At 35.8% G+C, this 25739-nt stretch overlaps 1 non-coding gene and 1 pseudogene across 1 annotated transcript; both read left to right on the top strand.

The window, feature by feature from the left end:
- The first annotated feature begins 13537 nt into the window (after positions 1-13537).
- Trnar-ccu (transfer RNA arginine (anticodon CCU)) lies at positions 13538-13610 on the top strand. The gene has a single exon. It is a non-coding gene; the product is annotated as a tRNA-Arg (tRNA).
- Positions 13611-16679: 3069 nt separating this feature from the next.
- Positions 16680-17849, top strand: LOC145769010 (SCAN domain-containing protein 3 pseudogene; annotated as a pseudogene).
- The last annotated feature ends 7890 nt before the right edge of the window (positions 17850-25739 follow it).

Below are 25739 nucleotides of genomic sequence, written 5' to 3'. Positions count from 1 at the left end.
TGAAATGTTTTATCATTTTGGAGTAATTGATTATCTGTAAGCTAGTGGCATCTTTAAAGTTATAGCCCAGTCAGAGGAAAAATTCTGAAAAATCTAAAGAATCTGCTGTCCTATCATCTTGCAAAGAAAATTGATTTCCAGAGGGTAATCAAGGCGTGGTGCAGTCAAAGCCAATGCTTTACATTACCCTTTTGCAATTGAAGCTCTAAAGACGTTTCTTAAATGCATCGAGTTGGAACCAACAAGAGCTTGATCGGAAGCTGAGTCAATGGTAAAGTAGCCTACAACTAGCAGTTTTAAATTTGTGACTGCTTTTCGTTGTGTGGATTACCGAACGGTCCTAAACAAGATTCACTGATGAATTTAATGAAATTAAAGGAAGATGTAATCTAAGTAAGAGAAAGCTGAGAAGAGTAGGCTACTACTCGCAAGCTAAAGTTGCAGTGGCAATTATAAATTTAAAAGAAAATGATTTTTTTTTCCGAGGACAGAACGCTTTTATAACTCCACTTAACTAGCTGAATCATTCGAAGGAAATGTATTCTACCGTAGGCTACATTGCAAAAGATTCGATAGTTGTTGGAATTGGCAAACGTATCAACAAACTCAAACATATCTTCGATGAGTTTGAAGTTCCATGAAAATTTCATCGTATGTCTGTTGTGCATTTGCGGGCATGTGGGACAAGTTTAAACCATTTGTAGGCTACAACAATGACATTTTTCAAGACATTTTGGATGAGTTGGTAGGCTACTTTTGACAGAAAGCCACACAGCAAACTTCAGCTGCAAACCATAAGGAACCACCCCATAATCTCTACACAAGGAATCATTGATTGCAACTTTCGAAAGGTTTTTTCAAATAGTTTTGTGATGACTTTTTTGTGTTCCGGTAGCTACCTCCAATTTTGTGATGACTTTTTTGTGTTCCGGTAGCTACCTTACTAAAGCCACGTTCTCAAAGTTGCGCTTTGAGAACGTGGCTTTAGCAATTACTGAAATTTGTAAAGAATTGTTTGCGCTCCTGTAGGCCTATGACTCAAAACCGATTGAAAAACCTAACTAGGCTTATACACGTTGTGCATCAATTCAGACGTCGCAAAATTTTATCATTTGATGCTGTGATCCGTAACTTTGCATTGCAAAAAGTCCAGAAAGGGTTGAATTAAATCAGGGATGTCCAAGGTCTGAAAGTGAGAGCCCTGAAACGTTTTTGTACGTTTTTGTATGGCCCGCGCCTGTTGTTGTACAATGTGCTATTTTTGGCCTGCAAACACACAAAAATCATATAAATTCACATTGCATTTATGATTTCAAAAAACATAGCAAAGCATCAGCTTTGCAAAGTTATGATACTTGATAAGTGGGTCTTCATTTGGCCTAAGCTCTTACATTCAACAATGTCTATTGTCATGGTGTCCAGTGTCCACTGATTTTCATGATTACTATTTGTTGGAAAATCTCGCACACAATTTTATGAAGCTGACAATTAATTGTAAGCTACTAGTCGAAGTATTAGTCTTGTTTGTGTTTTCTTTTTTGATTGTAACTAATTTGGTTAAATTGTTGATTAGTTTCATAACTCAAATTATTCTTTCCAGGGTGGCAACTGACTAGTTGACCGTATGGTCGTTTCGTTGTCTCCCTATCAATAACAAAACCTCAACATTGTATGTATTATTGTTTTATGTCACTTTTGTGTTTTGTTTTTTGATAAATAAACGATTGATTGATTGATTGATTGATTGATTGATTGCAGTTTTCAGAAAAATTATTGTGGCTGTTGGCCCGCGAAGATTTATTATCAAATCTGGCTCGCGTGGAAAAAAGTTTGGACACTCCTGAATTAAATGCTTGGTTGAACTATTTTCGTTGCCTGTAGGTTATAGGCCTATTGTGTGTTTACCAAGCTTTCTAGACAAAATAGTTAGCCTCAATGGCATTTTTGCTGCAAGTGTAATCCAGTGATTATTATGATTGTTACATTGAAGGAAGTTCTTTTCATGCTGAGGAAAGTAGGCTAATTTCAGCTTAACACGAACATGCAACGCAATATTTGCTAACAAATATTATGGGGCCCATTTTTCGTATTGTTTCCCGACCAGTGCTGAATTCTCTCGGAGGCCCTACGTCTATCCCCTCGTGGGGTATTGACATTCGGGTATTGTCAGGTCCTATCACCTTACAGGTATTGACGGAAGTGGTATTGACAAATATTGTCGCCTTGTGGGTATTTACATTTTGTGGGTATTGACATATTATATAGGTATATTCGGCGCGTGACATCACTCTATGAAAGTATTGGTTTAATTTTTATTAAATACGATAAACAATGATTGCTTTTGAAATACGTTTTCTGCAGTATGAATTCGATCGAGATTAAAACAATTTTAGAAAATGATGCGTTTGCAAATGCTTACTTCAAAGGAGTACTTGCTAGAGATGAGCTTTTAAATTTAGATATTGAACCTCATGAATTCTTAGCCAGTTAACATTATCCAGTTTCTCTCTTGTGGATGTACGGTATGAAGATATGACATAACTCAGCCTGCTTCCTGTACTGGATAGTGGTTACATTCAGAATAGCCTAGCAAGCAGCTGGTGCAATGCACTCATAGCCAGTTAATATATCCAGAAGTTTAATATTGAGTTGGTTATGGAATAATTTGTACCGAAACATGTCAGTAAAGTTTAGATGTAATAATTTGTACTGAAACATGTCCCCAAGTTGATTTCGATTAGATGTTAAATCTGATTGTAACGTTTTACAAAGCTTAATTACATTTTTTTAAACGCTTTAGCAAGGAAACAACCTATGTTTGCGGTTCTTTAGCGTTACAGGATACCTTTGGGTCATCGCTTCTGTTTCATGATACTGCGCATTGAATGTTTTAATCGCATCTCGCAGGCGTTCATAATTATCTTGCCTTAATTTCTGTCATTAAAATTACATTACATAAGAGAGCTTGTGAATGACCTGATTTTAATTATTTTTCATCTTTGCTTCGAAGTACTGTTTGTTTGTTTTTGTTTTTTCATACATTTACCCTGCATTGCGGGAAAGCGGACTTGAGCGCTATGCATCGGTGTACGCCTTCCGAAGCACACCTGACCCACGCTGCAGCCGACGACAATGTCTGTTTCCGGTTGTCTACTTTACTTATTACTGAAATTTGGTACTACCCATTACTCGAAATCGATCACTGGGTAGAGGCAATTATCGTGAAGTTTCTTGCCCAGAGAAACAACAGCAAGTGCGGGTGGCTGGAGTCGAACATGCAGGCTCTCGACTGCGAGCCCAACGCGCTAACCACTCGGTCATTGCATAATTATTATTCCAATACAAGTCCTAAACACACCTAAAGCATATACTTGAAGATCATAAAGGTTTATTAACGTTATTTATATTTCTTGCTCAACCAACATAAAATATCAACCGCACAAAATATTGGCTAATGTAGTGTTGCTGATTTAAACTGCAGATTTTTTGGTTTTAGGCATATAGAGCATCACGATTTAAATACCGTATGTCAACGCATGTTTGGTTTTCTTCTCGTACAATACGTAGTGCGAACTGATCGCGTGTAAGTTAGCAAACTGTCTGTATGTATATGTTTTGTATATGTTCTCTGTATGTGTCTGTATGTTTTGTTAATTTTTTATCGGTTTGGTTGCAGCCATGTTTTTTCGTGAGGCTGTTTGCTTGCAGGAATACAGTTTTCACTATTGATTCTGCTAAGTAGGTCCACTGGCTCGAATCCAGATCTTTCCGAATACTGTGTTTCATTCTTATGGGCAGTAGATCTTTCGAGTTTCATAACTTGTCATTGATTGGTGGGAGCTTTTGGTAATTTTATTGGTATATGAGGTTTCACTGTTGTTTCGAATGTTTAGGTTGATTGAAGATTTCGTTGCACTTTGATGAGTTTTTTGATCTGTGGATCGGTTTTAGTTCATTGTACGGCAAATGATCAAAGGGTTGGTTATAATTATTATAATCTATGACTTGTCCAATAACCTTAATAAATACTGCATTTAATCATCTTGAACAATAATAAATACTGCATTTTTTCAAGTTTTCGTTTAATCTTCGTTTCGGTTTATGTTAGTTTCGGTAAACCTTTATTTCTTTAGATCTACGTTTTGCTAAAACAGTGGTTTCAGCTAAACCTTTATAGTAACGTTTGATACATGTAACTAACCTGGAGTAATAGCTTGGTCAAAACAACGTAACTTTAGGCTTATCATGCAGGAATAAATTTTACATTTTTATTTTAGATGATGCTAATACCAGCTAAACAATCAACATTTCTTTTAAACAATGAGAACACCCAAATGAACAGCTATAGAACAAACTGTTGCAACATATACTTCTACAATCTGAGAACTGGAAAAAGATCAACAAACCTAGGGCAATCTACATCATAAATTGTTACCTTAAGACAAGCACGAAAAAATACAAACTCCAGCAGAATGAGAGCACAAATTTTGCAACACGTAATGACACCTACTGATAAAAACACACAAACAAATCTCCAAACACAGATGTTAACGTTACAAATTATGCAACAGAAACTTGTGATATTTTGTTCTAGTTTCTTAAGCTTGTAAAAATAAAATTGCAATTTGTTGAAAATACTTTTTAAGTTTGTAAAAGAAAACTTATCTATTTTTTGTTTATTTAAAATAATTTTTCATGTGTATGTTTTCGGAGGTAAACTTTTAGATTACAATTTGTTAAAACTATTTTTTTTTTGTATTTTCAGTTTGTAAGTTATGGAACTTATAAGTTTGTAGTTTGTTAAAACTATTTTTTAAGTTGTAAATTATGGAACTTAAACGTTTGTTAAAACTAATTTTCAGTTGTAAATTATGGAACATAAAGTTTGCACCTCGTTAGTTAATGTTTTTTTTTTGATTTATCAATCATACAAACTGAAAGTTTGTAGCTTGTTAAAAATATTTTTGGTTGTTGGTTTGTGCAATTAAAAGTTTGTGATTTGTTAAAACTAATTTTCAGTTTAATAAAACTTAAGTTTGTGATTAATTTTTCGTGTATATGTTATTAGAACAAAACTTTCAGTTTACAATTTGTCAAAACTACTTTTTAGTTTGTAGAACAACTTTTTTTTTTATTTAAAATAATTTTTCGTGTGTATGGTGTTAGAATAAAACTTTTTAGTTTACGATTTGTCAAAACTACTTTTTAGTTTGTAAAACAAAACTTACCTATTTTTTTTTATTTAAAATAATTTTTCGTGTGTATGTTGTTAGAATAAAACTTTTTAGTTTACGATTTGTCAAAACTACTTTTTAGTTTGTAAAACAAAATTTAACTATTTTTTTTTATTTAAAATAGTTTTTCGTGTGTATGGTGTTAGAATAAAACTTTTTAGTTTACGATTTGTCAAAACTACTTTTTAGTTTGTAAAACAAAACTTACCTATTTTTTTTATTTAAAATAATTTTTCGTGTGTATGTTGTTAGAATAAAACTTTTTAGTTTACGATTTGTCAAAACTACTTTTTAGTTTGTAAAACAAAATTTAACTATTTTTTTTTATTTAAAATAATTTTTCGTGTGTATGGTGTTAGAATAAAACTTTTTAGTTTACGATTTGTCAAAACTACTTTTTAGTTTGTAAAACAAAACTTAACTATTTTTTTTTTATTGAAAATAGTTTTTCGTGTGTATGTTATTAGAATAAAACTTTTTGATTTATTAAAATTATTTTTTCCGTTTTGTAAGTTGCAGAACTAACATTTTTAATTTCTTAAATTTTTTTTTTCGTGCTAATGTTTTAAAAAGTTTTAGTTTACAGTTTGTTGAAATAATTTTGTTTTCAGTTTTAAATTATGGAACTTAAAAGTTTGTAGTTTGTTACAAGTATTTTTTAGTTGTTGGTTTTTGCAATGAAAAGTTTATGATTTATTAAAATTATTTTTTCAGTTTTGTAAGTTACAGAACTAACATTTTTTAATTTCTTAAAATAATGTTGTTGTTTTTTTTTTGTTTTTTTTCGTGTTAATGTTTTACAAAAGTTTTAGTGTGCAGTTTGTTGAAATAATTTTTTTTTTATTTCTCTCAAGAATAATACATCTGCTTATTTATTCTTTTGAGGTATTTCCAGCAACCATAAGCTTACTCCCAGCAACCTTAACCGTATTTCCAGCAACTTAAAGCACACTTATGATTTGCAAACTCTTAAATTGTTTTTATAATCTTAATCTAAAAATCATAAAACACTTTTGATGTGTCACATGAGACTTTTAAATGGTAGTACTGTTTACTTAGGGGTTCACCTCCATTCGGTTCTGAAGGTTTTATTGTTGAGCTGTTGGATCCGCGATCGATCCCACGCTTACATTTGTAAAACGGATTAGTGTCTTGTTTATACTATGGTCACAAGTATTTTTTTTTACATTTTCAACCACTGTTATTTTTGTTAAACGCACGCATGGTTTACTTCGTAGATGCTAAAAATTTTATACTAGTAGTTTTATGAAGCATATTACTTAAAGTGATGTATATTTTCTACCTGCTACATCTGCAATTTAATTTCACATTCATTCTTAGCGATTTAGAGATTACTTATGTATATTCTTCCTATTCCATAAGTACAATTCATCTGTAAAAATAAAGATTACCTATAACTTACTGTTTTGAAGTAACAACACAATATTTTTGAATCGTGGTAAGTTGTATTACATAAATCAGTCTTAATTTTGTTTTATTAAAAACGTCTTTGGCAGGCTACATATGCGTTGTATTTTGCAAACTCTAGAACCACTGCACAAGATTGTTTAAGAAACAGAAGAAGTCACGGAGTTGCATTGTTTTGATGAAATGCTTTGACGGGTAAAACTTTTGCAGTATTGACGTAAATTTACCATTCAAGGGTTGGTAGTTTATAAGTTTATAACACAAGATTCACTTTAGTTATAACTTAAGATTCACTTTAGTTTCCTTGTTGACTTGCATAAGTAACTAATCAATGTTGTTTTATGAACTTTCATAACAGGTTGCTGTTTCTTTAGGGTTCTTCAGTTTTATAAAGTTCAGTGCCTAAACTGTTTTGTAACTATATCTAACCTAACATGTAACCTCTAACAAATATACCAAACTATTTTATCACATTGAAAGATGTTTTTCTAGTAACCCATTGTTTTATACGTTCTATATACCTCTAACTTTATGTAATGATTTTTCAACATCTACTTATAACCTAATTTCAGTGAGGTAAGGTATATTTAAGCCAACAACTTTCTATGAGTATCAATCCACAACTAAATTTTTTCACTTTAATTCATTGCTGGGTGAAAGCACACAAGCAGATCTCGGAAACAAAAGATTATTTTATACCAGTCCTAATACATTGTCTTGTATTGCATCCAAACTTCAAAACTTATCTGTTACATTGATTTGTATAAAAGCGAACCCATAGTTCCTTAATTCCTATCAAATTCGTCTAACGAAGTTTATCTTACAACTTAATCGCTTCCCTTAATTGGATGACACCCTTTAATAAACTGCTAGCATCTCGTGTTTGAAAAGCTTAGGCACCTGCTTTTGCACATAATTTCATGATCACGAGTTTTCACAGTCGAATTATGACTTAAACGTCTTTGTTTCATCATAGTCAAAACATTTTTAAATGAAATTGCAATAAACTGTTTTATGTTGTTTAAAACAGACGTAATATAACAATTTTTAGTTTGGTCATGCGTAATGAACACTAAGTTAAGGTGTTGATCTTAAGAACCAATGAACTAGCGTACGCGTGGGGTCGAATCTCTGGTATTTCGATTTTGGGTTAATGTTTAAATCTTAATTCTATTTGTTTTGTTTCTTAACCTCACGTCAGTTGCTTGTACACACGGTTGTGGTTTTTCTTAATCACAACAAGATTCACTTTTTTACATAAAAAACATAAAAATCTAAAAATTTGCCAATAAGTCACCTTTTGTTTGCTCAGATTCCAACATAAATAGATGAAAAATCTTTTTACCTTTGATCTATTTTACTATTTTCTGACAAACAATCAGGGTTTGGCAACACTTTTGCAACAACTCATTAGGTTTTTACGTGTGTTGTAGCTACAATCTACTTATCACGAGTTTACTTATAATAAAAACGACGGATAAAAATAAAGAAACTCAAGTTAGAATGATGTAACCCTTGTGATTTGCGATAATTTTGTGCCTACAAAATGTCAATTTTGAAACTGAACCAAAGTTAAACTCATATAACGATAACATTTTACTTGTTTGTATACAGAAATACCAAAAGTATTAATTATTTCCAACCATATAACGCCATCCATTCGTTTAGAATCGACATAACCGATTTTTTTAAACAAGTCTGAACACGATTTATATGAGATTAGCGGTTTATTTTAAATCGATTACAATATCGTTTCAAATTGATTTTGTGGCAAAAACGTTTATTTATTTACATCATGTAAAGGTACGATTTTTTTTTTCACTGTGTTATTGTTTGGTAAATTTTTGTTAATATCTCCGCCTTTTGTGTAACTTTAAGTGTTTTACAAGATCTAAACAAAAATCAAGCAATCTGATACATTTCATGGTAACTTTTGAATAGGTCTAAACCGGTTTTGATTAAAATATGCTTGAAAACACATGATGATGCTTCATTAAATGACCCACGTATATCAACCACGAACTAAACCAGTTGCAATAATTTTGTTTCACAACATCAAAAAACTTTGTGTTCATAGATTTTAATAATTGTTTGGTCTGTAATCGACTTAACTGGTTTGTTTACCATCAACTTACGTTTAAACATGAGAAAATTACTTGAACACTCTACTTGGTTACATGGTACCATAGCATTTACGTGTGATGATTTCTTATAACAACTACAAACTAATGACGCCAATTTATTCAACAGAATCATTAAGTGAAGATTTGTTTATCATTACTGCAACTATTTCTATTGTCTTTTCACCATTTACCATTGAATCAGTTCCTCAGACTTTCTTTTGTCGTGTGTTATATGATGTTTAATTCTTAAATATATTTTATTCGGACAATTTTCCGCTTTTATGCTTATCCTCATCTCAAATAGATTGCTTGTGAGGACTGCATATTTTAATTGTTTTCATATTTTAGTAAAGATTTTCATGTTTCATTTAACTCTTTTATCTTACCCCTACATCTAAACTTATTGTTTGGTTCCTCTTGAACTGTCTTTTGGCCACATGTTCCTGGTGCTTCATCTTTATTACCTTATCTCACTTAGAATACACTGGTTTGTGGTTAGTCTATGTAATACTGACACATGTACCTGGTACTAATTTTTACTTCCAGACGGTAGATTCATCCTCTTTATCTTCACTTAATCTTACAGTACAACGGCTTTAATTTCTTCCAAACTCCTCTTCTTTAGTCTTTCTCTGATCTTATTGGCTCAAAACTTAATAAGTTTACCAACTAGTCTTTCTGTCTTTACATATCCATGGTATTTTACTGCCACTCGGGTGTTTTTCACAGATATAAATCCAAAGGTAAAGCTTTAATTTTGTGTAACATTTTCAAAATAACATCAAACGATTTTTTAAGACATGTACAAAATATCATAAAATTGTGTTTGAATCTAGAAACAAATAGAAAAAAAATGTATATCTACGTAATACTTTTCACTAAACACAGATGCAAAATTGTTAAATCACTCAGTTTTGATGATCACTGTCTGTTACACAATAACAATCTATCTTTTGCTTGGGTAAACGTTTTTTTTCTTTTAGATAAATCACAATACCTGTACACACCTTTCCACAATGATTGTCTACCAAAGTGGTGCTCCTTCCACGACACTTGTTCGAAATGTTTGTGGTGACGTACTTGTATTTAATATTGTATTTAATATGTATTTAATATATATAACCAACTCAATATTAAACTTCTGGATATATTAACTGGCTATGAGTGCATTGCACCAGCTGCTTGCTAGGCTATTCTGAATATAACCACTATCCAGTACAGGAAGCAGGCTGAGTTATGTCATATCTTCATACCGTACATCCACAAGAGAGAAACTGGATAATGTTAACTGGCTAAGAATTCATGAGGTTCAATATCTAAATTTAAAAGCTCATCTCTAGCAAGTACTCCTTTGAAGTAAGCATTTGCAAACGCATCATTTTCTAAAATTGTTTTAATCTCAATCGAATTCATACTGCAGAAAACGTATTTCAAAAGCAATCATTGTTTATCAGATTTAATAAAAATACTTTCATAGAGTGATGTCACGCGCCGAATATACCTATATAATACGTCAATACCCACAAAATGTAAATACCCACAAGGCGACAATATTTGTCAATACCACTTCCGTCAATACCTGTAAGGTGATAGGACCTGACAATACCCGAATGTCACTACCTACGAGGGGATGGAATATGCATGATTAACTACTATTGTGCTTCGGAGCCATGTTTTTAAGTGGCGTAGCGAGCTAAACGATCTTTCAGCTTCTGCAGAAAAAGGGCCATTGACCAATAGCAATTTTACTATTTTTACACGTTTTTCCACAGTGGCATAAAACTCTTTGACAATAATAAGTCCCCTTAACTTGTTTCGAACATCGCACACATACTTGATCAGCTAAAATTTCTGATGGAAGTGGCTTAAATCTTGGTCCAAAATTTTCACGTCGAAGCCATATCGTTCCAACGCTGTAACAGCACTGTCGTTGACTGTGCCAGATACTAACACTTCTTCATGCTTTTGGTGAGGCCTTGCACTATGCTGTCAATAGATGCATAGAAAGAACTGCCTTCTGTAATGAGAAGTGAGGTCATGGGAAGCACTTTGCTCACAGGGCTTTTTTGAAATTCGGACTTTAGCTAAGCCTAATCTATCCACTTGCTGCTGAGATTCCTTGTAGGCTATAACTGCATAAATTGTTCTTCATTTCTAAGACTCTGGTAATTAATCAATAAAAAATCAACCAGGTTTGGTAACTAGCCTACAAAAATTCATTGGTAGAGCTTTCGCCGCCGTAAAGGCAGCTTCATCAGTACGGTAGCCTACTCTTGATTACAAATAGAATCTGGTAATAGTGGTAGCCTAATTAACTTTTGAGTTTTCAACCAGCTCCATCGTGTCGCTGATGGTATAAGACTTGGTCTGCAACAGGCCAGTTAGCCTATCTTTTCAAGTGGTTGAATAAAACTTGACAAAGCTGCAATGCAAAGAATGTGTTGTCTTGCATTAATTCGGAATAAAAGCCTAATGATCGCATTTTTGAAATTTTGTAGTGTGTTTAGCAAGGCTTTGTAGTTTAACAACACTGAAGAAATGGCCAGTAGCCTACACGTGTCAGCCATCTTGTTTGGCACAAAGTGTGCAAGTGCAAAGCTATGGTGGGATTCTTCCTGCAGGGCGATTTTGAACTTGACAAACTGATTTTGCAAACTACTTAGCTCCTGAACAATTCCCATAGCATTATGCAGGTCTCTATTGCATATTTGCGTTGTCTTGCAGTCGGAATTTCCAAGCAAAAAACTAAAAAGTTGTGCAAAAAAAAAAAGAAAATAAAACACAAAAGTAGAAAAAATATTAAAAATTAAATTTTTATCTCTAGGCTACATTAGTGGGGGGGGGGGTAATTTTGCATTAGTTACCCCCACTCCAATTGGTGGAGGTCATCTCCCCCGCGGTCCCCCTCTAACAGAGCCCATGGAGGCTGATAGGCTATGGTGCTCAGTAGCCTACTCACACGGCCCTAGCTATGATGCTATTTTATTCGAGCCTGGTTAAGGTGTTGCGAACTTGCGACCGTGCCAAATTTCTAACTGTGACGGTCAGAAATAAAAACAACTGATTGATTGAATCTTTATCCTCGGACTGGGAAAGCTTCTTGCAGAGCCTAATCCTGGCAGTTTCGCATAGCATACTTGTAAAGGCTTCGAAGCACTGACGCAGGCCCGGTCACCGAGATTGACAGAGTGAAGTTTCCGATTGTTGAAGTCTTGTTGTCGGGGAACTATTCCATCCATTAGATGCCGCTGCCATTTAAATTTATTACCAGAAACAGAATGTGATATCTTCCGCAGACTATCGGAATGCCACTCACACAATAGCCTACTCGCCAATCATCCAGTAGTAACTATTTTGTATCAAGGGTGCGTACTGAATTGGGTAAAAAGCAGATGTTAATCAGGGGTCCTAAAATATGGCATGAGGTTCCAGGTGATCTCAAAGGTCTTTCTCCAACTTCTTTTAAAAGAAAATTTAAACGCTACCTTCTTGATTTAAACGACACTGTATAAATAATAACTGTTTTGTCTATATATAATTAGCTTACATTATTCTATTTGCTCAATGCTCACCTCTTTGGTATACGTTACTTTTGATTTTTTACAGATTAAAATTGTCAATTGATATCTCTTAAAGGCATACTAAAGGAAAATTTCAAACCGGAATTAAGCATTAAAATGAGTAAACTGAACATTCAAGAATACATTTCAAAAACAATTACCCAAAAAAATTTGTTTTCAATGGCGCTGGCAAGGCCCAAAGTCCAGTGTTTCATTTATTTTCATTTTTTTCAAAATGACCAAAACGTGCAAACACAGCTCAAGAATACGTACCAATCTGATGTTTTGAGCAAACTGTTTGCTGTTTTGATGTTAAAATGTGCTGTTTTGATGTAAATACATACATAGCCTACAGTCAAATCGCCCGCAGTAACAATTATTGCGTGATCGGTTGATTGCTAGACTTTATGACGTAGACTTTATGACGTTCTTTACAGTCGCACGCTTCGTTGCTCAGGCAAATCTCGTTTTGAAAGCTCTGACAAAAGCACGCGCACAATGGTGGTCAGACCGCAATGGGGCAAAATTTTATTGAAAATCGTTTTATGGTAGCATGTTAAACACAAAGAACGTGGAAAATCGCCAAGTCAGGTTTTTCCTTTAATACCCCTTTAAACAGTTAAACTCCACAATCAATTCATGCAGTAGCCTAGCACGGCAGTAAACCTGCTTAGGTTTTTAGTTTTCTTTTTTGTTTGCCTAATAAAAACACGTGTATCTATATCAGCAAATGCTTGATTTTTTTGTATGATTGTTTGTGTATGTTATTTAGTTTAGAGTTTAGACCTACATCACCTAGCTTGAGGTGGCTGCTGACTAGATGACCGCTTGGTCTTTTCGCAGTCTCCTCGTCATATGACACACAGCAGATTATTGCATATTTTGTATTCTTTTCATGTTTGTGTTTGTAACAAATAAATAAACTGACTGAGCAGTCCCGTGCATTGCTCAAAGCAAGCGCACACCCCGAGAGTCGAACCAGCGCCGCTGAACTGTAATTGTTCCCCAGACAGCAAAGTCCGTCATGTTTACATTAATTCAACGTCTGCATACGTTGAATCAATGTAAAAATGACGGATCTTGCAATCTGGGTCGTTGCCATTCCCACAACAACCGAAATAAAAGTGTTCACTGCCATTGACTTCACTGGATGTACGGTATAACTACTGAAATTGCCACCGCGAACGAAGAAGCCCCGGTGGCCTAATGGATAAGGCATTGGCCTCCTAAGCCAGGGATTGTGGGTTCGAGTCCCATCCGGGGTGCAATTTTTTCATTTTGTTTTATTTCTTATTAATCAATCCAACTGAGTGAAGTCAATTTATTTGTTTTCGACAACGATATGACAGAGGTATCTAGGGGGCGCAGTCAGGGGACAAAAGAGGGGTACACTGCCACCCAGAATTTTTTAAAATAATTTTTCACCCTCTGTAACAGCATCATTGGACAAAGTTTTTCTATTGATTAGGTTGAAGATACTCTCAGAAAGCCCAATTTTAAGGTATTTTCTCAATTTTTGGGGGCTGGGTTACCAGTAGGCTAGGGCTGTTCAAAACGAAATCCTTCTTAAAGATTTTTGCTCCGAAATAAAATCAAGATAAATAATTAATGTAAAGTCAAAACGAAACATTTTACAGCTAGCAGGACATTGCTTTAAAAGTCAATAGGAAATTTTTAACATATTTTTTTTGCACACAAAACTACGGCATTATAGGAAAAGAGGTCCACACCCAACATCTTTTTGTGATAACACTAACACCAGTGGCGTGGCTAAGGTTTTAACTTTTAACCCTCCCCTTTGGCACGCGTGTGACGTCACGATATTGAGAATGATCCATTATTCAGTCTCTTTATGGCTCTAAAACAAAGTTTTCCTAATTTTAACCCTTTAAGGGATATAATATTTCTAAGAAAGTTTTTTTCAAAATAAATATGTTTTGTAGTTTAAAATGGCAACTTAAATTGAATTTAAGAATTTTTTTTTAAATTTGTTTGTTTGTTTATTATAAAACGGTATGGTACATATGTGTACCATTGTCCCTTAGGGGAAATTTTATTGATAACTCTTTTGATTATAGTTGCTTCATATGAGGAGCCCTATTGTTTTTCATAAGCACTTTCGCTTTACAGTCTTGTGATTTTAAAGATTTTACCCACACGACTGTTCAATGTTAGGTATTTAGGGGGTCAACCCAGCCCCATATTCACCCCTTTTATTATGAAAATGTTGTTTCCACGCAATATAACTTGATGATGGAAATCAGAAATTACCACAATCATACAGAAACAACTTCTAAATGTAATGGTGACAGTTCAGTAACGTTAGCCACATTCATGGTACAATGAGGAGCGACTTCTACTATTTACAAAGCACAGATGGACATTGCACTCAACACATATAGGGGGTCAACTCAGCCCCATATTCACCACTTTTATTATGAAAGTGTTGTTTCCATGCAAAATAACTTGATGATGGAAGTCAGAAATTCCCACATTCATACAGAAACATCTTCCAAGTATAATAGTGACAGTTCAGTAGAGTTAGCCACACTCATGGTACAATGAGAAGCAATTTCTACCATTTACATAGCACAAGTGGACATTACACTCAATACATATATTGCTTGTTCTGTTTTTGGAGTGTTTTTCTGGTGCAATGTTTGCATTATGTACATAGGCTATTAACATTTGATAATATTAAAGAGCTACGAATCAGCAACAACACGAAAACACACTGCCTACAGGCACCTCAATAAGATCTGAAAAGTTATCTGATATTTCCCCTAAGGCAGGGGTCGGCAATCACCGGTCCGCGGACCGCTGCCGGTCCGCGAGGAGTTCATAGCCGGTCCGCGAAGAGTTCATATACTTTTACAAATTAAGTGAACGTTCAGAATTATTATAGTGGTCTAAGATTAACTGATAAAAATTCAAATTAATCTTTTTAATCAATACACATGTAGAGGCGTCCTTTCTTCATTAAACTTGCTAACCTCTACCACGTGCATTTTCTTGAGCTTGTTGAGACTGGCGAGGCAGCAATGCTGTTATTACGTCATAGTAACTTTTCTCTAGGTGCCATTTTACAACAGTTACTGTGCGATTCATTTTCAAAAAGAGTGACTTAACTTTTACGTTGACCATTCATTTGTGAGTGTGAAATTAGAAGATAGAGTGCAGAAGTTTTTGGGAGTAGCAGTTTGACTAATTAAAAGTTCATAAAGTCAAACTATGGTAGGACTAGACAAGTTTTTGGGAGTAGCAGTTTGACTATTGATTAAAAGTTCATAAAGTCAAACTATGGTAGGACTAGACTGTAATACCAGCATAACACTTAACAAAGCAGCTGCTACAGAAATTGGGGTCCAACTAATCTAAAGAGCGTCGGAGTAGATCGGAATATTTAGAATAAAAGCTAATTTATCAGGAAGTTATGGGTAAGCTTAGGGTGAGGACTGAAGATTTAGGTTTATGGTGAACGTTATGATTAGTGTTAGGTTTCCGTAGACCGTAACATTCCCATAATTCCGACACTTAACGTCGGAAAGAAAAATATCGTAATATCCGATTTTTCGGAATTAGGGTTAGAATTAAGTAAGGGTTGGGGTTAGGGTTTGGATTCGATTGTAGTACGGTGAATTAACCCTCATTCCGACACTCAGTAAATTAGATGGACGTAAGAAATTGTTACTGAAACTTAATTGGTAAAATATTACAGATTTATCCGAGAAACATGAGTACAAAACAAACATCTATGTTGAGTTTTTTTGGAAATGGCCGTGGGCCAACAGTATTTGAAAAATCTGATGTCGCAAACGAGGGGTCTACATCTACAACCTCAAAAAAAGGAAGGCTTCTTTCATTCGCCATTATAAGTCGTCCTATGTAAAGTACGGATTCATTTCAACTTGTGATTCCGAAACACCTTATCCGCTCTGTCTAATTTGTAACAGCAAGTTATCAAACGACGCTATGAAGCCCTCAAAACTAATTCGGCACTTGCACACAAAACATCCCGAACTAAAAGGTAAACCTTTGGACTTTTTTGAAAGAAGAAAAAGTGATCACGAAGCTGAAAAACGATTGCTAAGGACAGGTTTATCAACAAAGCCAAATGCACTAAGAGCATCGTACTTGGTGTCTCACCGCATCGCTAAGACTGCGAGACGTAGGCTATTGAGGACATGGCGATAGACATTGAAGCTCAACTGTTAGAGCGGTTGGTGAAGTCACCATGGTTTGCGATTCAGTGTGATGAATCTACTGATATCGAAAACAAAGCTGTGCTGCTAGTTTTTGTTTGATATCTTTATGAAGAGGATGTTCATGAGGACATGTTATGTGCTTTGTATTTGCCAAAAAAAACCACAGCCTCCGAACTGTGGAAGGCTCTGAATGAATATTTCATAGGGAAACTAAACTGGTCTTTTTGTGTCGGTCTGTGTACGGATGGGGCTGCAGCCATGATTGGTCGTCTGTCTGGTTTGACTGCTCGAATTAAGGAGGTCGCACCAGAGTGCGAGGCCACTCATTGTTTCATTCACAGAGAAATGCTGGCTAGCCGAAAAATATCATCCGAGCTTCATAGTGTATTCAATGACGTAGTAAAAATGATCAACCTTATAAAAGCGCATGCACTGAACACTCGGCTGTTTGAGCAGATATGTGAGGACATGGATGCCGAGCACAAATGCCTTCTGTTGTACACAGAAGTAAGGTGGCTCACCAGAGGAAAATCACTGAACAGAGTTTTTGAACTAAGTGAGCCACTGCAAAGGTTTCTTTTGGAGAAAAATTCAGATCTTGCTAGCAAATTTATTGATGAAAAATGGGTTCTCAAACTTGCCTACTTGTGTGACATATTCAATCTGCTCAATGAACTAAATCTTTCACTTCAGGGCAAAATGACAACTGTATTCAAGTTGGCAGATAAAGTGGCTGCGTTTACAGAAAAACTAAAATTGTGGGAGCAGCGCGTAAACAAAGGGGTTTTTGACATGTTTCAAACATTAGCAGAGACTTTGAAAGACAGTGAGCCTGAGCAAGAGTTCTCCGAACTTGTGAGCAGACACTTGCGTACTCTTTTAATAGAATTCAAGCGCTATTTTCCAAGCGCTAAAGACCCTCGAAATGCAAAGGATTGGATCCGTAATCCATTTATTTTCAAACCTGGTGAATCGACCTTACCTGTTCGACAACAGGACCAGCTCCTGGATAATGCTAATGACGGCAGCTTGAAAGTTATTTTTCATACAACGACTCTACCAACGTTTTGGATGAAAGTCTTGCCGGAATACCCTGACCTTGCCATAAAAGCGTTAAAAACCTTGCTGCCATTTCCGACATCCTATTTATGCGAGTCTGGATTTTCTGTAATGGCAGCAACAAATACGAAACCGCGAAACAGATTGGACGTGAGAGAAACATTGCGGGTGTCGTTGAGTTCTATATTTCCTAGGTGGGATCGTCTCGTTGAGGCAAAACAAGCCCAAGGCCCACATTAAATAATGACCTTACAGTATATGAGCTGCAATAAATTTTCATTGTTGAACATTAGATTTTTTTAAAGACCGGTCCGCGAAAAAATTTCATTTTGAAACCGGTCCGCAGAGCAAAAAAGGTTGCCGACCCCTGCGCCTAAGGGACAATGGTACGTACCATAAAATTTATATGATTTTTTTCAATACTAAAATACTTTCAACAATGGTAAAAACGTTTATATATTACAATACAACAACTATCCTTTATGTTTCCGAATGAAATAGAGCAAACTGCTGCTTGTTGTTTCCACAAACATACCGTGAACAGACGTCACCGTGGTACTGCGCTAACTGCTCACAAACCAACCTTTGAAATGTGTGAAAAATGATCCAGAGTTTCGAAATTCTAATTTTATATTGAACAATCAATGTAGCAGAATACCATAAAAACGTAAAATTAACAAAAAAATGTTTATTTTAGTTGCGGAAGCCCAAAACTTTTATGGTACACATATGTACCATTGTCCCTTAAAGGGTTAAAAGAAACTGCTCTTAAAAAGCGAGTTTTGCCAATATCAAACATTCAAATATAACCTATCTCAGCCAGGAATTAGCAACAAGAAAGCATAGAAACTTAGCTTTATTTTTGAAAAAACATGATCTTATCCTTTTGCTATGCCACCGGACGGCACCATTTTACAGGAATATTAATACCCACATTTTTGTTGAAAATGCTCTCAGAATGCACCAAATTTAAATAATTTTTCAAAATTTTCTGGGGGAGGTTCCTCAGACCCCCACCGCTGGGTGTCGTCATCAAAACCGCCCTTTCAAAATTCCTGGCTACGCCACTGACTAACACTTGAGATTTTCCATGTTAATTGACGGTCTAACGAAATCTTGTCTGCCTGATGAATGTTCTAACTAACTTGGCTATCTATAGCCTATAGAATAGTCCATGGATGTCCAGTCGCTGAATGATTTGATCAGAAAAAAATAATATTAAGCTGAAATTTTGTCAGGAAGTTCGATTGGTGATGTGGAGGTCACCAAAACAATCCCTATGATTCCCCTTTGGGAATAGTGAGTTTTGGCCATTTTTCTATAATGGCAGCACCTCTCATAGGCCAAAAGTTCGAAATCGTCTAAAATTGATCTTTTCCCTACCTCATTAGAAAGATAATTAATTTAATGCTGAATCGCTTTCACATAAGAACTATGGTCAAAAACTACACACATTTGAAGTTATTATAAGACTTGTTACTCAATGCAACAAACAGTGTACCTGCGTAGGGGAGACTCGGGAAAGTTGGGCCACCCATAATCTTGCGATACACAATCGCTGTATGTCACGTGATGGCGTCATGTGATGCCGTTTCGTTCTCAGATCATACAATGGTGAGGTGAAGTTGATTGCGGTCAGCGTTTATGAGTGAAGTAAGAAAGTTTAGTTTTTTGTGTTTTTTTGAATTATCTACCGGTACTTGAAACGTAAGCAGGGAGAACTGCAACTGAAAGTGCTAAGGTTATATTTGTGGCTCATAGCCTATATATTTATATCGCCAGGGGTTAAGTGTCAGTTTATGGTATTTCATTCTGTCGAATCTTTCATAGGTCACTCTGGCAAGTTGTCCAAAACAATTTGGCTGCTGTTGGGGTAAGTTGGGCCACTTTGAAAAGTTAACTTGGGCCGGTGGCCCAACTTACCCCATTCAAATTTGTAATCAAAACAGAAAAAATGTGTGTATAAATTAGGCAGCTAGTTATCTCGCGCAATTACACAAGCAATATAGTGTGATCTGGCAACCAATCTGGCTCGATAAACGGGTCGTCGTGGATAGATTACCCTCAGCACTTCATAAAACATGTAGGCTACGTTGTACACCTAAAGCTCTGGTGTTATTAATTATTGACAACCACAAATCTCATGTAGCAAGTGAAGCCTTGAATCTTGGTAAAAAAAAATGGAATTGTCATGTTGACGCTGCAACCTCACACCACACACAAGCTGCAGCCTTTAGATAGATCGGTTTTTAAATCCTTTAAAAGTATTTACAATAAATATGTAGATGATTGGATGAGGTCCTCAAGTAATATTGATAGGCACTTCACTATATTGGATATTCCGGAGGCAGTCTATACGGCCTACAACAAAGCAATGACTTCATCCAATATTTTGTCTGGATGGGCAGTAGCCTATCAGGAATTTGTCCATTGAATCGGAATATTTTCACGAAAGAGGTTTCTTACCAGCTATAGTGTTACTGATCGCCCAGATCCGAATGAAGAGGCCAACACTCATCTAACAAGACCGTCATCAATGATTGTATTTTCCGAAGACAACCCAATAGGGCACGGCGGTGAAAGTAATGCATTGAGAGATTGGATCAATAGCCATGAATCCAGTGATCAACCTAAGGAAGGAACTGATGATGGTGACGGAGCTTTAGAAGAAATAGCACACACACAACCTCTTCCATCAGCAGAGGACCCTCCAAATACGTTTGAAGTGACAGCACAAGACAATTGCAACATTGATGTCAACATCATCAGTAGGCTACTCCTAAGACATGTAGGCCTACCCGGATGTGACACAGTTTCTGTGGCCTATCACCAAAAGACATTTTGCCATTTCCGAAGGTGCCAGCAAGAACAAAAACAGGAAAAGGAAGAAGAAAAGGTAAAACGATCATATTTACAGACACTCCTGAAAAAGAAAAAATAAACTTCTTGGCCAAAAAGAAAAAAAGTAAGAGCAAGAGAAAAAGCTGGAAAGAAAGTTAAAAAAAAGCGAAAGCAAAATGCAAGAGAATCAATATACAAAAAAGAGAAGAAAATTAATCAATCGAAATGTAATAGATGATAGCAGCAGCAGCAATGAAGAACTTGCATAGGAAATGAAGTCAAACTTTTATCCATGGAGTGAAGATATCAGCGAAGGCGAAGATGCTTGTCTCCCAATTGATGGTTCCAAAAATTTTGATTGGATATGTTGTAGGCTATTTGTGATGAACAGTGGTGGGCACGAGTTACTTTTATACAGTTACCGTTTTTTAAAAAGTAACTAGTTACAGTTACAGTAACTAGTTACAGTTAGGCTACTTTTGAAAAAAATGGATGCATATGAGTACTGATCTACAACTATTCTTCTTTCCATGAAGTAGGCTACAAGTTGAAAAATACATGTGATAAGCAGTAGGGCGTGTCAATATTTTTATACGGGTACCTAAAATGAACGAAGAGTCACAACATCAATTTCGTTTCAGAAACATCAGTATTTCAAAATGTTGATCGCTAAGTCCAGCTTGCTTTGGCTCCAAAATATCCTTTCCAAGGTAGAGCACAGTCTTGCAACAGCAGCACTAGAGGGGATAGGGGTATTGTATCGCAAGAACAAACGCCTCATGGCGTCATTGGGGAATGCATCAGACGTAACCGCCTTTGTTGGGTTACGTTCGAAAAAATCATTTAAAATTTTTGCTTAAAGTTTTTTTTTTTGCTTAAAGTTTTTTTTAAATCTATTTTTTTTTTCACTAACTTTTTCGAAGACTCAAGTAGGCCTATTGCATTTCAAAAACATGCTAATAAGCTAAAATTTTAGACAAAAACTGGTTGGTTTCATTTATTATTTTGCACTGTATTCAAGTTTAAGTAACGATTGCACAACTTGCCGCAAATTATTTTTCCGGGGCAAGTTGTGCAGCACCATGGGGCAAGCTTTGTAGCACCATCGGGCAAGTTGAGCAACAACAATCGTTCGTTTTGACTAAGGGCAAGTTGAGCAACATATTACGGCCAGCAAAAGTACAGACAATTTAACAAATCAGCTATTTTTACATTCATTTACTAGTCATTGTTTACATTCATTCACGTGGAAGACTTTGAAACTATGTAAAAATGGCTAATAGGCTAGAACATTTGTAAATTAACAAAGGCGGTTTACAGGAACAGTTGCACAACTTGCCCCGTCATCAATTGCATAACTTGCCCCATTCACACTTTTTTTAAAGAACAAAAAATTTCAAGAAAACTAACAAATGTACGAAAAAATTCTACCTGCGAAAATACAACTACATCATATGAAGGGCTTAGAGGCAAACCGGTCTAACCCCAAAAATGTCAAATTTGATTTAAAGATGCCATTCAACAGATATCGATAATATCTGTTTATGCTATAACGGTCTAACCGTTATCACGTGTATGTGAAGGCGAAATGAGCAGACTAATTTCAAACTCTTCGGTTTTTTTCATATTTGCTAGAGCCCAAGTGGTCTAAGCCATAATTTTTTCCCTGCGCTTGAGCCAAAGCGGTCTAAGCTACAATTTTTCCCCTGCGCTTGAGCCAAAGCAGCTGCTGTGCAAATGCTTCAGGGTTGTCAGTTGTCATTATTTGCAAATTTGGCTATTTTCAATATCATTTCAATATTATAATGTGTATAAATCTGTATGATGCAATTTTGGCAACTTTAAGCAGAAATATTAATATTGTTCTTTTTGTGGAGTTATGGAGTAGCTAGACTTGGTATTGAAGAAGTCAATTACAAATTCATGGTTTCTGGCCATAGTTATCTTCCGAACGATGGTGACTTTGCCAGTAGCGCACCCAGCATGGGGCTAAGGGGGCTCAAGCCCCCCCCAAACTCGCCACAAAAAATAAAGTTTTTGTATGTTCCCTATGTATACCTTTTGCTTACAGGTTAGATATGAATAAGACACAACAATACAACAGAGCTGAGCATTATAACAATATATTTTACATATTTACAAATAGTTTTAACAGTCGAACGTTTTCCGCTTCATTTTAAGCCCTAATCAAAAATCAGAAAATAATTAATAAATGCAATAAATTTTAACTTCTTGAAGGTAAATTTACATTAGGAAAAGGCAACTACATAAGGCAACTAAATAACTACAAAAAAATTTGCACCACAGGGAACGTAATACATCAAGTAAGTGTTGAGGAGAATGGACGCGCCTCCAGCAAATAATTATTTGTTTAAATTTGGGTTGTAGCGTATAGCGTTAACAGTGCTTCCTGAATTTTGGTGTCAAATTGGGATTTGCCTTTGCGTAAAATTATAAATGAGTCAGCAGAGAATTTTTGATCTGTGCAAAAAGAACATTCCATGATATAGTCTTTGTTCAGATGCTCCTGTACTCTCGTGGTCAAATGTCTGGTGGACATACCGATGTACCATACCGTCATACGTCAATGCCGAATCACACGGACATGTAAAACTGTATAGGCCTACGACATTTTAGCAGAGAAACGAAGACGTCTGGGACTTTAATTGAAAATACGAACTAATTTTGAATGTTTTGTAAATAGGAAAAACGTCCGCATCAAATTTAGCCTAGGCCTACTGTTTACAAAGTTAGTGTTTTGTTTCAAACTTTTTTCGTGCTAGTTGTTGGTTTCGCTTTTATCTGTGTTGCAAACAGAAAGCTAATTTTATCTTGTCATGACGAAAAGTCGAGATCTATAGAAGATTGCGAGAGTGGACGTAGGGATGAGAGTGTTGTTGGTTCTAATAGCTTGGGGTTCACTAGGCCAACTTCTAATCTGATTTGAGAGAACGAATCCTGTTGTATCGGAAACCGGTGGTTTGTGGGCCGTGAGTGCCTTTAAATATGAATTCACTTTGTTGAAATTTTCCATTGGAAATAACAAAAATACTGCTTTTTCTGAGTAAATTGCGGGCCCCCAATTTGCGGGCCCTGTGCGATCGCACGGTTTGCACACCCCAAAGACCGGCACTGATGGGCATTAGCCTACTGTCACTATTGTCGCAAATCAATCGGCCGACATTTCTGAATTAGCCCCCCCCCTAAATTTTTTTCTGGGTGCGCTACTGGACTTTGCAAAAGTAGAAACCGCGAAAAAGCGTCATGAGAATGTTTACATTCCGCAGCAGTGGATGGACATTATTGCAGAGGCAAACAGGAAAAAACCTTTCAACGTTATTCCCATGTCTTCAGAAGACTTTATTGGTGTGAGTGATTACAAAAAAGAACTGGTGATCAGAAAAAGGGATACTGGTGGCAGAAAGGTGGAGTGGTTAAAAATTCAATGGATCAGACTTGTCAGTGAATCACCAAGTTGTATTTCAAGTACAACTTGACTGATATTACTGAATGGAATGTATTGGATTTGGCAAAGCGTCAAAGTCGTGGTCGAACAGCCAATGGTGTGGCAGTTCTCAATCGTCTTCATGATCAGCCTGTGCTGATTAACCCGTTAAAACTAAAAGATATCAACGATTTGTTGGATTATGTTCCTCCTGTCTATCACGATTTCTATAAGAACTTGCGTAGTTCTGCGGATCAGGATCTTGATGAGATGCTACCAGACGAAGCAGATCATGAAAACGAAAATGATTAGAGGAAAGTTGTGTGAGTTAATGATATCCCAAAAGTTTTTCACAATAGAACTGCTTTTATTCCTTAAATGCATTGACACTTTCTTTTGGTAAAGTTTTTCTGCCAAACCTAAATATTCTTCAGCTCTTAAAAGATCCAACTGTAGATAGAACTCCCAAAATTGTAACTTACAATGTATGCTACAATGGTCTAACAGCATTTTTGTAGTTTGCATTGTTATGTTACAATGTGTGCCACAATGGTCTAACCGTATTTTTGTATTTTGTTCAGTAGTTATTGCGATTTTTTGAAACATTTAGTGGATAACATCATAACAGATGAGGCTTGTCACAATATCTAATAAACTTGCAAGCATTGTTGTGTGTATTGTTTGTCGATTTTTTGGTACTCAAAATACTTCAATTGCGATTTACTCAAAATAGTGTTTTTGTGGTTTAGACCGGTCTGCTTCTAAGCCCTTCATATGTCTACTGACCCCTACTGCTAAAGTTTGACTAGTTCTACTGTGCATCCAAAAAATCAAAATTTTGTTTGCATCCGAATTTAGATCCTAAGACCTAAACACCTTATATCGTTGATCAAGCCTAACCTGCCCAAAAAACTGATAACTGCGATTCACCTGCTTCAAAGGCATTATAGGTAAAATATAATAATGGCGTTAAAGACTTATTACGGTACGCTATTTATTTCCTTTCAAACGGGGGCTTGCACAACTTGCCCCGCCTTTCCCTATTGGTCGCATTACCAGTGGGGTTTGTTTCAGTCTCTGATACTTTAGACAAAAACTTATCCATTTTGACTTTCGACTACTGACTATCTCGTCTACCTGTGTTCAAAGCTATAATCACAATCTACAAAAGAATCGCTTTACAGAAAAGGAGAAACTGAAATTTCTAAAAACAGACAGCTTAGTTGGGGAACGAACAAAGGATTGTGGCGTCACAGACATCAATCCGTATAGAACACTGCGAAATCCTACCTCGCAATTTACGCGGCCTCCTTTCTGTCGCTGGTAGCCTACACCGCAAAATCCTATCTCGCAGTTTACACAGCTTTCTGTACACAACCTCGCTTCTTGTCGCCGAATGCCTATTATCTCTCCCAAACAAATAATTTGACCACTACAAAAAAACTGCCATAAACTAAAAACAAACGACCAATTTTTGTTTGGGAAATCAAGCAACTGTAACTAGTAGCCTAACTGTTGAAAAACGATAAAATAGTAGCTAGTTACCGCTTATTGTTACTTTTTCAAAAAAGCAACGAAGTTACAGTTAGGCCTACAGTTACTCAAAAAGTAACTAGTTACTGCCCACCTTTGGTGATGAACCATATGAAAATAGTCGATCCAGAGAACATTGGGTAAACTGCCGATGCTTACGTTGTGCTAATTGCGAAAGTAATGGCATGGCATCCACAAGTTCCAGGCCTACCTGTAACACTTGGGCGCACTCTTTGTGTACAGACAATCCATGCAAATTTGTGTGTCCAGATTGTGACCGAAGCACCCAAAACTGACAGTGTTTCGTTTCA

The sequence above is a fragment of the Aplidium turbinatum genome, chromosome 4 (genome assembly GCF_918807975.1).
Source record: "Aplidium turbinatum chromosome 4, kaAplTurb1.1, whole genome shotgun sequence".
In the NCBI taxonomy this organism is placed as follows: Eukaryota; Metazoa; Chordata; class Ascidiacea; order Aplousobranchia; family Polyclinidae; genus Aplidium; species Aplidium turbinatum.
Note: the sequence above shows the minus strand (reverse complement) of the source record. Positions and strands in the feature narration are given on the sequence as shown.